The sequence below is a fragment of the Crocuta crocuta genome, unplaced genomic scaffold (assembly GCF_008692635.1).
Source record: "Crocuta crocuta isolate KB4526 unplaced genomic scaffold, BGI_CrCroc_1.0 scaffold160, whole genome shotgun sequence".
NCBI classification, from domain to species: domain Eukaryota; kingdom Metazoa; phylum Chordata; class Mammalia; order Carnivora; family Hyaenidae; genus Crocuta; species Crocuta crocuta.
The window spans coordinates 5,120,378-5,132,839 of NW_027527591.1; the positions used below are offsets into that span (position 1 = coordinate 5,120,378).

At 35.3% G+C, this 12,462-nt stretch overlaps 1 protein-coding gene across 3 annotated transcripts in view; it reads right to left on the bottom strand.

Moving 5' to 3' along the window:
• CREB1 (cAMP responsive element binding protein 1) overlaps window positions 1-12,462 on the bottom strand; it is a 55,288-nt gene that overhangs the window by 42,301 nt on the left and 525 nt on the right. The gene's annotated exons all lie outside the window — the stretch shown is intronic.

Below are 12,462 nucleotides of genomic sequence, written 5' to 3' on the forward strand. Positions count from 1 at the left end.
AGAAAGAAAGAAAGAAAGAAAGAAAGAAAGAAAGAAAGAAAGAAAGAAAGAAAGAAAGAAAGAAAGAAAGAAAAAAGAAAAGAGAAAGAAAAAATGCTCCAAGACCAGACACTAGTTAATAAAGATTCTCTCTTTCAATGTTGGACAGCATCTCTTTTATCATTACATTGTTCTGGTCACATCTGTTGTTAGTTATTGAATAGTTTTACAGTCCCCTTTCTTAATTTTCAAATAGGATAAAGAAATTTTTCCTTTCCGTCTTAGAAAGCTTCAAGAAACTTACCTAAGACTAGATCACTTTTGTACCCTTTATATGGTAAAGACAATAGACATTGAAAACTTCAAGATGTAGTTTAGATAAACATCCCAGTAAAGTGTCAAATGAGTACTTCCATGACATTTAAAAGGAAAGAAAATGTTCTGCAACAGTCAAGAGAGAGGTGGAATTTCAAAGCACTGAGGTAGGGCACAGCATTCATAAATTTGGGGAAGGAGGCTAACTTTTCTGATAAGAAAAATGGTCTGAGCAAAGGCTGACATTATACTACGCCTTTAGAGAAATGAGTAAATCAGTGGCTGGTGTCAGATTGTGTACAGAAGCAAGGAGAGAAGACAAATGATAACAGAATAGTCACTCTAAAGCTATCAGCAATTACCTACTAGGACAAAATGAGAAATGAGAATGATGTCTCTTTAAAGTGAGTTATTGGGTTTAGAATTTCTATACTGCAATGAATTTCGTTTCTATAGAGCAATATATCCTGAGGTAATTCACCACAAATAACTAAGTAAAACCAACAACATCTCCAATTTTAACAATTTACAGTATATACATTATACTTGCATTAGGGTATCATATCTGAACACTAATATGACAGGTACTGTCAAATAACTGAAGGAAAAGATATACACAAAATAAAATTTTAAAAACACTTTCCTTTTGTGGAACTTACATTCTAGGGTGTGGGAGCAAGGGAGAGAAAGTAAGTAAAATGTACAATAAATCAGATGGTGAGCAGTAGTGTGTAAAAAATAAAGCTGAGAAGGAAGTTGGAGGGATTTCCAAGATTCTAAAAGCTGACCAGTGAAACCCTCATTAATAAAGCAGCATTTAATCCACCTACTCAGATCAGCTATACCCAGCATATCATATACACACTAGTGGTAATTTTTTAAATCATGCTGTCTGAACTTGACAGGAATTAGCTTCTAAATAACTGTCATAGAAATCAATATTATGGGAATTATCTGAGACCGAAATTTGGTAATAAACCAATTTTAATGAAAATTAATTAATTAATTAATTAACCTACGCAGCACCTCTACAGAACTATACCAAATCAGGGACAATTTTCTGGCTATTTTCAAAGTACTATTTTTTTTAATGTTTTATTTATTTTTGAGAGAGAGATAGAGAGAGACAGTGTGAGCAGGGGAGGGTCAGAGAGAGAGGGAGACACAGAATCTGAAGCAGGCTCCAGGCTCTGAGCTAGCTGTTAGCACAGAGCCCGACGTGGGGCTCGAACCCACGAACCGTGAGATCATGACCTGAGCCGAAGTCGGACGCTCAACCGACTGAGCCACCCAGGCGCCCCTCTAAGTATTATTTTCATATCTATGTGCCTCTGTCAACTTAACCAAAGCTCATTAAACAAGAAAGCAAGTCACTTTTGCTAAAAATCATTACAAAAGGAATGAACGCTGCAGATCTTTACCTTGTTCTTTTTCCTGAAATATTTTGACTGTTAAGAAGTGCCCCAGTCCTTACGATCCTAAACATTCTATTCAGGTTCAACTTTATAAAAAAATGAAAACCATCTCCTCCACAACCTAGTTACTTAACTTTTTCATTCCTTAAATCTATGACCAACTTAATTCAGAATTTCGACTGAAGAACAACACATCCATAACTAATAGAACATAAGATTACATGCCGTGATTTTTTTTAAATGCAAATGACTTTAATTATAAATGAGAAAAAAAGAAAACCTCACCCTTACTCTAGCAAGTGGCTAAAGCCTCCTAAACTCAAAGCCCAGGACTTTAGGGAAATCACACAAGCAGAACTCTGAAGTCTCCAGGGTAACCATAGCAAAAGGCACATCTGGGCACATGATTTTAACACTATATGACTATTTGTTGTCATAGTCAAATATATTACTAAAAATAATTTGCAGAAGCATATGTAGAAACATCTATGGGTAATACAGAATACTCTCTACATGTTTTGTACCTCTTATTTCGTTTAGGATATTATGACTGCTTGAAAGCATTCTAACATAATCTTAACAACTCCAACACGTCTTAATTTTCTGAAGTGTTATGATTAATTTACTAAAGAAAGTAACATGTTCATGTGCTACACAACAGACTGTGGCTTTCCAAGAATCAATAACTATGTTGCACTGCCTTTCTTCTTCTATTATTTCCCCCTGTACATTTTTTGGGGATTGGTAACTTTGAAGTACTTGTCATTTATCTTTATCATATGCTCAATCTAGTGGAACGGAGATGTATGCAATCAATACTGGAAATTTAGCAATGCTCCAGGTTTCTGATGCTAAGAATAGTCGTTTAGTATTAAATATAGCATCTCTTCACTGAAACCAGATAGGGGAACAGCATATTCGAATGCTGTATGTGTATACATAATGTGTGTATGTATGTATATACGTATGTAAACACACACCTCAACAAAGATATCAACTTCAACTGTAAAATGTTACTAGCTTAGAATAATCACACTCTAACAAAATTAAGTTATATACATTTTTTGAAAAAGAACATGAATGGGAAATGTGACCAACTAAAATAAATGGGTGTCTTTTACCAAGCCAAGTAAATTCTGACATAGTTTTCAGAAACAGTTTACTCAGTGCTCCTACCAAGATCTTTCTCCCTTAACTGGAGAATCAATCTGCCTCTAGTCTAGAGATTAGAGGAAGGCAAGAACAGTCATACATGAAGTTAATTCTGTGTGATGCGAACTTGAGATTTAAACATTTATAAGGCAAAAATAAAAGCCCAAATATTTGCTTATATATTCTATGTTATATATTCTTTGTATCAACAGTAAGTAAGTATCAGTATAACCCAAGCACCACTACCAAAAAAAGAAAGCAGTGTACAGCAAGAGGAAATCTTTTCAATTTTATTTAATAAAATTAACTCCCTGATTTGTTTACTGGACTCAACTCAGAGAAACTGCTTTAAGTTGAATATTTATATTTTAGAATTTATTGCAGTTTTATAATTACAATATTTGAATGCTATTTTTAATAAGTCATTTTTAAATGGATAGCGTGCGCTCCAAGAAAGACACTGTTCTCAATGAAAGTACTGACCACAGTGAATTAGAAAAACATTACATGATTTATAGGAATGCACTGCACGATGACAGCCATCCTACGACTAATCCTATAGTACCTTTCAACAGAAAAGCTTTGGTGTTTTCTCAAATCAAAGTCATTTTTTACATATTGGCAAAATGTATTTGCCTCGTTTGCCTTCAAGTAAGACTACTGATGGCTTTCAAACAAGCCTTCATGTATCTGGTCACCAAGAGACAAACAGCGTTGCTTAGCAAGGAAGCAACCATGACTGTGCATTATTTTAGATAACATTTTATCCCATCACTTCCCACTCTTTCTTTCCTAGCCAGTATTATGTTTCCAGCTTTGCACACCTTAAGCATTTCAAATAAGTGATCCTATATAAACTTCTACATATGAAGTTCCACTAAATGGATTTTTTTGGAGCTGAATTATTTTAAAGGGAAAAAAAAGATTATACACCTCCTACATGCAGTTACTTTTAGACAAGCAATTTCTGTGTTGACCAAAGAGTGAAACTGTCTTCAAATTTTAAGTTGATTCATAAAGTAGCTCAATGCTAAAACTGTAAGGACCCACAAAAGTTATGCCCTGAAGTTAACTATTTAAAGCCTACTCTTCATTTACTCAATAAAATCCGAGAGACCATGTGAAAATCACTACATTCAAATGGAAAATGAGTATCCAAGTGTGTTTATAATTTAACATTTATTATTTTCACAGCTCTGTTTTGAACTAAATTTTGAAATGCTATTTTTCGTGAATTATTTACAAATTAGACATGGAAGAGTGAAAAGTCACTTTTCCTGAAGCAGGATGGCACATGTTACAGGAGAAGTTATAAGACAGGAATCCTGGTTTCAGTTCTGACTTCACAGACGGAGTACTAGACACGTTGAGAGATCTGCAAGGAATTTGCAAGACTGTGCAGGGCTATACCACATAGCCTCCAAAATTATAAAATGTAAAGAGTTCTTTGTATATTTGGCAACGGAATTGCATGGACAATTAAGCCACATGTTAAGCATTTTTATTATGTTTTGCTTACTAGAAAAAGCCCAGGCACCTAAGGCACTAAGAATATATTGGACTACACTGTAAAATTGGCCATAGCTGGGGCACCTGGGTGGCTTAGTTGTTTGGGTGGCCAACTGCGGCTTTGTGAGTTCCGGCCCCACATCAGGCTCTCTGCTTTGGATCCCCCCTCTCTCTGCCCCCTCCCACTCACATGCACGTGTTCTCTCAAAAACTTAAAAAATGAGCTCTGGTTAAGCTACAAGGCTGACAAATTACATACAGACAACAGCAAAGTTTTATTAAAAGATTCACTTCAATTTTGGGTATCTTTATCTTTACTCCTAAGATAATCAACATGAAGTACAATCTTTCAGGTGGATATACTACCTTCTTTAAAATTTATTTATTTATTTGGAGAGAGACAGCATGAGTGGGGGAGGAGGGGAGAAGGAGGGAGGGAGGGCGAAAGAATCCCAAGCAGGGCTCGAAGGGCTTAAACTCATCAACAGTAAGATCATGAACTGAGCCAAAACCAAGAGCAGACACTTAACTGACTAAGCCACCCAGGTACCCCCTTTCATTAAAGTTTATTTATTTATTTATTTATTTTTACTAACCCGGTAGTGATTTCGGTATGGTTGTTTTGATTAATATAATTTTATGCCACTTCTCAAGTCTCAGAAGCAAAAAGTATTAGTAAGGCATCAGAGTTTAATGAAAACTCTGGAAAAACTACTTTTTAAGCTATGGGTAAATTATATATATAATTTCCTTGGCTTTAAAAAAATAAATCTATAATTTCAGTAAGTTTTAATTATCGAAGGCATATATATGTCTGCTTCCTTTAATCTGTGCAACTCCACAGGGGAACTGTGTTTAATCCTACCTTTCAAAGCTGTGACCATCCCAAGAGGGAATCATTCATTAAACAAATACATTTTCCGTGCCTATTACATAATAAGTGTTCCGACAAACACCATGGGGACTATAGTTTAAAACAGACAAGAAACTTTCTCTCAAAGAGCTTACAGCTAATAAGAGGTAAAATATGTGTTACATATAAAAGAGCTAGGCAAGTATAAACTAATCTTTATGATCAGTTTGCCTATAAATTTCCTCCAAAAAATATTTAGTAACAATGACTGAAAACCATAAACTTCCAGTTTGAAATGACAGAAATACAACAAATTATGGAAAAAATAAAGCATGACCTGACCATTTATGGTTGTCTTTCTATTGATATAGATCTAATTAGTAAGATAATAAGACAATGTATTTTTTAATACCTTGGCTAGACTATTTCCTCCAAGTGAACTTTTTATATACCTAGACTATTATTTAGAAACAATAAATGATTAATAAAGCTAGAAACATGAAAACATTCATCACAAAAAGATAATGCCACAAAAAAAGTGATGAAGACTACGCTTTACTGTTATTTCTTGCTCAAGGGAAAAGGCTCTCCCAGCAAACAAATCATTTAAGTTCTCCAGAGCTCAGTTTAGTCATCTGCAAAAAATTAAGGAGTTACCCCTCCCTTAATGGCAAGTTTGCTAAGTGTGAATTCCCCCAAAAGAGTGGAGGATTGAGTAATATACTATGCCCATATAAACATCATAATAAATTCTTCATAAGAAATAATTCTCAAATATAGTGCTTCAAATTAAAATGCAAAGGTGTCATTTCTTGACTTATCCCTCATTCTACTTCCATCTCTTCATTTTGGTTGTCCTTGCCACTCCTTAGAACACATTCCCTTTCATTTCTACATATCCAAGTTCTTCAATATTCACTTTAAATTCTATTTTTCTCATAAAACTTTTCCTCACCAAACTCCTTCTCTTCTAAACTGTATAGGCCTTCAAGACAGTAGTGAAAAATGGATATTCTGTCATGTATAAATCCTTTCTTACACAATTTTTCTGCCATACCATAGGGTTCTTAGAGGTTCTCCAGCCTCACTGTTTACAACAACTAGCACAACACTTCATGTAATACCTACAAACCCACCTAACTGAATAAATCTTCTTATGATTATTTCACTCACTATAAAAAGTCAATGGTCAATAAATGTTCACTGAATAAATGACTAGGCTGGTAAGCAACAGGAAGTAAAAGCAAAGCATCGACCAAAGCATCAGTGTTATTTGTCATAGGAAACAAGGCTGCTATTGATACTTTTAAGTCAATGATACCCTTTAAGAATACAAATAGTTCAGAACAAGCAATAATTTTCACTTCAGGGATATTTCTCAGTCTCCTATTACCAATCATCCACACAAATAGGGATAGTAACCCTCAAAAATAATGCTTATTCACCTTTGGCTAAATTACAAACATTTTTAGTTACATTTATACTGTCATATAACCATAACCAGAAACTCACACAGACAACCAACTCATTAAATATACTCTCAAAGTTGAAGAAAGCAATCTCAGTTTCAGAGAAGATTCACTAACCTTTTGGAAAGAAATTTCCTATTACCATTGGTGTAAGTTAAGTCAACTTTCAGACCTACCTCCTACTCCTACACCATCATTAGCAATTTTAACTTCGCACTTAATTCTCTCTTCTACAACAAAATGTCAGTCTTTACTTTTCTCCTTGAGGCAAAAAACTCACCAATGATCCCTCAGACCTTTTACCCTCCAAATCTTGCTGTTAGATTATTCAGAGATCCTAGATTAATCCCACAGCAGAAAGAAGACTGATAAATGCTTTTCACCTTTGTTCATGGTAAACTCTTTCTTTACTTTTACCTCAACCATAAAAAGCAACTCAAGCATTTAAAAGTTTATCAAGTCCTACTTTTTTTAAGTTGAAATTCATGTAACTAGCCCCAAGAAATGATTAAATATACACTGAAGGAAATTTTTCATTACTGGAAATGTAAAATACTGTCTTCTACTTATCTGTACGAATACATACCAGAATATGAATGACTAATCTCTTCCCTCTCTTTTTTCTAAAAACCTAGACGACAGGAGTAAAACTCTAGGTAAAATATAACTGAACTTAATCTTTACAGGGCCACATCTGGCAGAGCTAAGAATGCAAGACAAAACAAAGAGGAGTACATATATGTTAAGGGGGAGAAGCATTCTGAATGTGAAGAAAATCCAATGGCTGCTCTTTATCCAAGTTTCAAACACGTCTCAAAGACCTACACTTACAGATGTTACAATACAGAATAAGATTGAAACCATCCTTTCTTCTTACAGCTTCAGAAAATTGGCCAGGGTTAATGTTAATCTCTTACACCATGACTGAGTTAGCATGTAAAACTGGCAGAGGAAAACAGTCATTTTCACATTATCAGTTTGTCCATTTAGTTCCTGATTGTTACTTCTACCACAAAAGACAATTTACTGATTTCAGGATACTGTGAGAAATCATTTAATTCCCTGTAGCCCATATATGTGTTCCAGAAGGAAAATTTTCTGCCTTTACAGATTTCAATTATCTACCTCCAACTCCCCAAATCTGCAGGTAAAAACAGAAAATATTAATATTTTACATAAAACACTAGTAAATCCTCAAAATAATAGTAAGGCAGTATTTTTACACTAAGAACTTTAGGGGCGCCTGGATGGCTCAGAGCGTCCAACTTTGGCTCAGGTCATTATCTCACCATTCGTCGTGCGTTCGAGGTGTGCCTCAGGATCTGTGCTGACAGCTCTGAGCCTGGAGCCTGCTTTAGATTCTGGGTCTCCCTCTCTCTGCCCCTCCCCCACTCAGGCTCGGTCTCTCTCTCTCAAAAATAAACATGAAGAAAATTTAAAAATAAAAACTTTAGCTCAAGTAACTGGCAACATGAGCATACAAAAAAATGAGACACCACAACAACTTCATTTAATGACTTGTTTCTTGAAAGATAAGGGACTTATGTGTGTCCCTGTTTCTGGATTATTATCATTTTTTCTAAGTTTAATCAACTTAAAACACAGCATGTGTATTTTAAAGATAAATACACTAATATCATGTAAAATGTACTAGTTAAATGCTACTTGGAAGAGCCACAAAAAGAAAAAGAGCTACTGAAACTTGCTTTGTGTTCTAACTGAAATACTACTTGGTCCAACTGGATGACCAAGGACTTAACACACTTACACACACACACACACACACCATCTAAGCAATAAAGTCTAAGCAGACAAGCTTATAGGTGAAACTCATTATTTCTTGCTGTTTATATATTATTAGCTATATTTATTCCTACATACTTAGATATAAAATATAAAACTCACTGATAATTACACTAAGAAACACTAGAAAAATCATCAAAGAAAAAGTTAATGTGAAAAAAATCACCACAGGGACAAAGCAGTACACCAAACAGCATTAGGGGGTAGTAATCGCACATGAAAATAGTCTGCTTAAAGGGAAAAAAAAAAAAAAGGACTGCACTACCTGAGGTGTTATTTCTCATTCAGAGAAAAAACAGAGACACTTTCAATAATAGAAGTAGTCTGTTCAGGGTCTAAGAATCTCAAAAAAGAGTTACATTCAGACTAAACTCACTTTGTGAGTTAACTCTTACACAACTTACTTGCCTTTTCATGCACACCTGGATCACTTCACTAAAACTTCTAAAAACTGGAGCTAAAAAGGTAGTAAGACAGTTCAAATAACCACTTCCTGTCAGAAACTGGTATTTCTTATTCAAAAGAAATGTCTTTCATTTAAAGAAATAAAGGCATAATGTCAGACTCCCTTAGTTTAAAAGGTCATACAAGACCTAAAAATAAAATCAGCTCACTAATCAGTTAATAAACACAGGCACATCCATACGGTGAATTGTCTCATTAAAAAGAAAAAAATAGAAGTCCTTAATATACTGACATAAAGCAATTACTAAGCCATATTAAGTGAAAAAAAGCAAGATACATGATAGTTTATTTAGTATACTACCATTTGTAAGAGGAAAAAAAAAAAGAGTGGATCACAGGGTGGGGGGGTACACACAGTATTTCCTTTTATATAGGGTAGAATTATGTCCAAGGACAAATTGCTAAGCCTTGAGCAATGGGGATGAGAGTGAGGGTGTATCACATGATTGTCTGCTGTATTACATTTTATGTGGTGAATTATGGGCTATCTGAATGAGTTACTAAAAAAAATAAATTGGGGATATAAATATATATTCTGCCTTATTAGTCATCACATCCCCCAAAGTTCCTTGAGGGTGGACATAAAACAGTGTAATTCATCTTTGGATTCACTGTAGCTTTTGGCCCAGTGTACTAAATGTACTACTACTACTGAATAATTTTTTAAATTATAGTAAATATTTGACGCACACTTGTGAAATGCCTGGCATTTAACAGGCATTAACTTATATAATATCTACAGTTCTATGAGGTAGATATAGTATATTAACAACAAAGGAAATTGAGGAATGGAGAAGAAATCTGAAGATCCCACAGCTAGGAAGTTAAAATAAAGCTTAAAAATGAATAGCTATCATTAACTGAGTCCCCATGGAGGTACTTTATAATTATCACACAGCCCTATAAATTAGGTGGTATTCTAATTTCACAGATAAGGAAACTAAGGTTGAGAAAGCTTAAGAAACTTGCGTAGGTCCCAAAATTTCCTGAGGGTGGGTACAGGACGGTGGTGGCAACCGCAGGAATGAAACCCAGGCCTGTGAGTCCAAACCCAGCGCTCTTTCCACTAACTACATTCTCTGTCACAGTAAACGCTAACCAAATATTTGAATTACCATGAACTACTGCCTGAAGTGATGCTGTAGTAGATATGAGTTCACACATGACTAAGAAGAAAACAAAATCCTTGCATTTTTTTTTTCCATTCCCGGTTCTTAAATTCAGATTTGAGCTCTGTAGCCATCACTGAACTGACACTGCACATCAAGGAATACATGTTCATAGTAAGATTCTGCCACAGGCTGCTGTAAACAAGTCTTTATCTAATAGGTTACTTTACAGAATAAGTGAAATTAAAAGTTTCAGTGATACATTGTAAGCATTAAGTTACACTTTTTGTACAGTGGAAAAAAGTGAAAAAAGAATTTTATGAGGAGAAGTGGGGCACACATACTTGGTTTTACTATGACCACATTATATCCAAAAACCAAAACCCAGTGTCTTTGGATGAGAGCTCAAATAAAGCTACTTCTCAATAAAAAGGAAAATTTCTATTAACCAGATATAATCAGGAAAATGAATGTCAGAAAGCAGGGAAAGGAAGGTACCATTTTATGGATCAGGTTTCTAAGTTTACTTAGGCTCTCATGTGAAAAAAAAAAAGTCATTCAAAAAGGGATAGCACCAGTTTTGTGTGTCCTTTTAACATTTTTCAGTCTGTCTGAGTCAAAGTTTCATTCGCTTTCTGAATACAGGTGTCCATTTAAAAAACTGCAAGCAGATTTAACTGTAATTTTTACTGACTAGGAGGTGACGTAAGTATAACTCAGAGCCATGCTCCAAGTGAACATTCAAATATTAATGAATATAAAAGTTTGAAAAGTTCCACTTGGAATTGCTAAGAACTGCAGATTATGAATCTATAAATAAAACAAAATGTAAAAGATCTTCTGGATAAGAAAGGAATAAAATCCATCAGAACACTTTTTTTTTTTTTTTACTCACAAAGGGTCATTGTCACACATTCTCTGTAAGGGACAAACATTGTACTCAACTGATGCGGGCTTACAGAAAACCTTAAGGACAAACAGCAATCTATGGCATCACCAAGTGCTATAATTTCTTCAGTGTTTGGAAATAAAATCATCTTCCCAATCCTTATGTAAACTCTTTATTGCATCTTAATTAAGTTTCCCAGCAATGACAAATTTCGTGTGTGTGTGTGTGTGTGTGTGTTTAAAGACTTGCACTAGGGTAAAGTAGGTTTTGGAAAAGTGACTTGGATACAGAAAAATCAAAAGACAAGTGCTTCTATTACCGATCAGTATTTATGTTTAAGTATTTATGTTTAATGAGAAACCTTATATGTACCAATCACAATGCTATCATACTATGATAGTGAGTATTTTCAAGACAAATAACTTGTTCATTTTTTGTATCACCTAAAATAACCGCTTTTGGCTTTACTTTTAAATCAGGAAATGAGCCGAGTGTAAAAAGATTTCAATAGCTGGTAACCGAAGTTATCTTTTAAACCAAAACCTTTAAAGGCAGAACTGATGCAAACGAAGGCTAGCATGAAATTCTAACTTCTTAAGAAGGTATGACAAACTTTAATAGGTCATATTCCAGGTCCCTTAAAAACTGTCTTTTAATCTTTAACGTATCAATGACTTTTCTGCGGTTCCTTTTACCAACAGGCAAAGGAAAAACAAGCCTTGTGTCTTAAACTGTTGCCGGTCTCCTGCAGGGGTTACTTACAGCCTGGGAGGCAAACACTGGATACTTTTAAATGCTTATTTTTAGATTCAGTATTAATCAATCTCTTACTTAAGTTCAGACAGAGACATGTGGGAAACTTGGTGGGGGGGGGGAGGCGCGGGGAGAGATCTGGAGGACCCAAACTCGGTTGGCATGGGTGGCCCCCAAAATACAAAAAAAAAAGTGATGTAAAACAAAAGTGCATCGGCCAATACTCGTTTCAACGAAGTGTTTCAGAATGATAGATCTCAAGTGATTATTACCTTATTGAAAAGGGTTAAAACCGAAACTGTTTTCAAACACCAGCTTCCCTTTTACAAGATCTCAACAGTTTTTTAAGTTTTACAAATATGTTTTTCTTAGCCCCCCTTTCCCCCCCAAAAGAATGCATTTCCATGACTACTGCCTTAAAAAAAAAAAAAGTGTGAGGGAAAAGAGTCAAAAATTATATTAAAAAGCACGGCTCTCGCCATCTCAACTAAGCAGAAACGAACAGAAAACAGTATGTCCCCTATGGGGTGCGAGCGGGGGGGAAAGGGCATGAATAAAATACAGCACGAGAGGAAACCTTTGGTTTCGAACTTTATTGCACAAAGAGAGTGGAGAGAAGAGTAGGTCAGACGTTGCAGCGCTTCCCCTCGCGAAGCGGGCATGGCAGACACCGAGGCTACCGGGAAGGCAGGCACCTTCACCTCCTCTGCCCTCAACTGTCGCCTTCTTCCTCCTCCACCCCCCGCGGGAG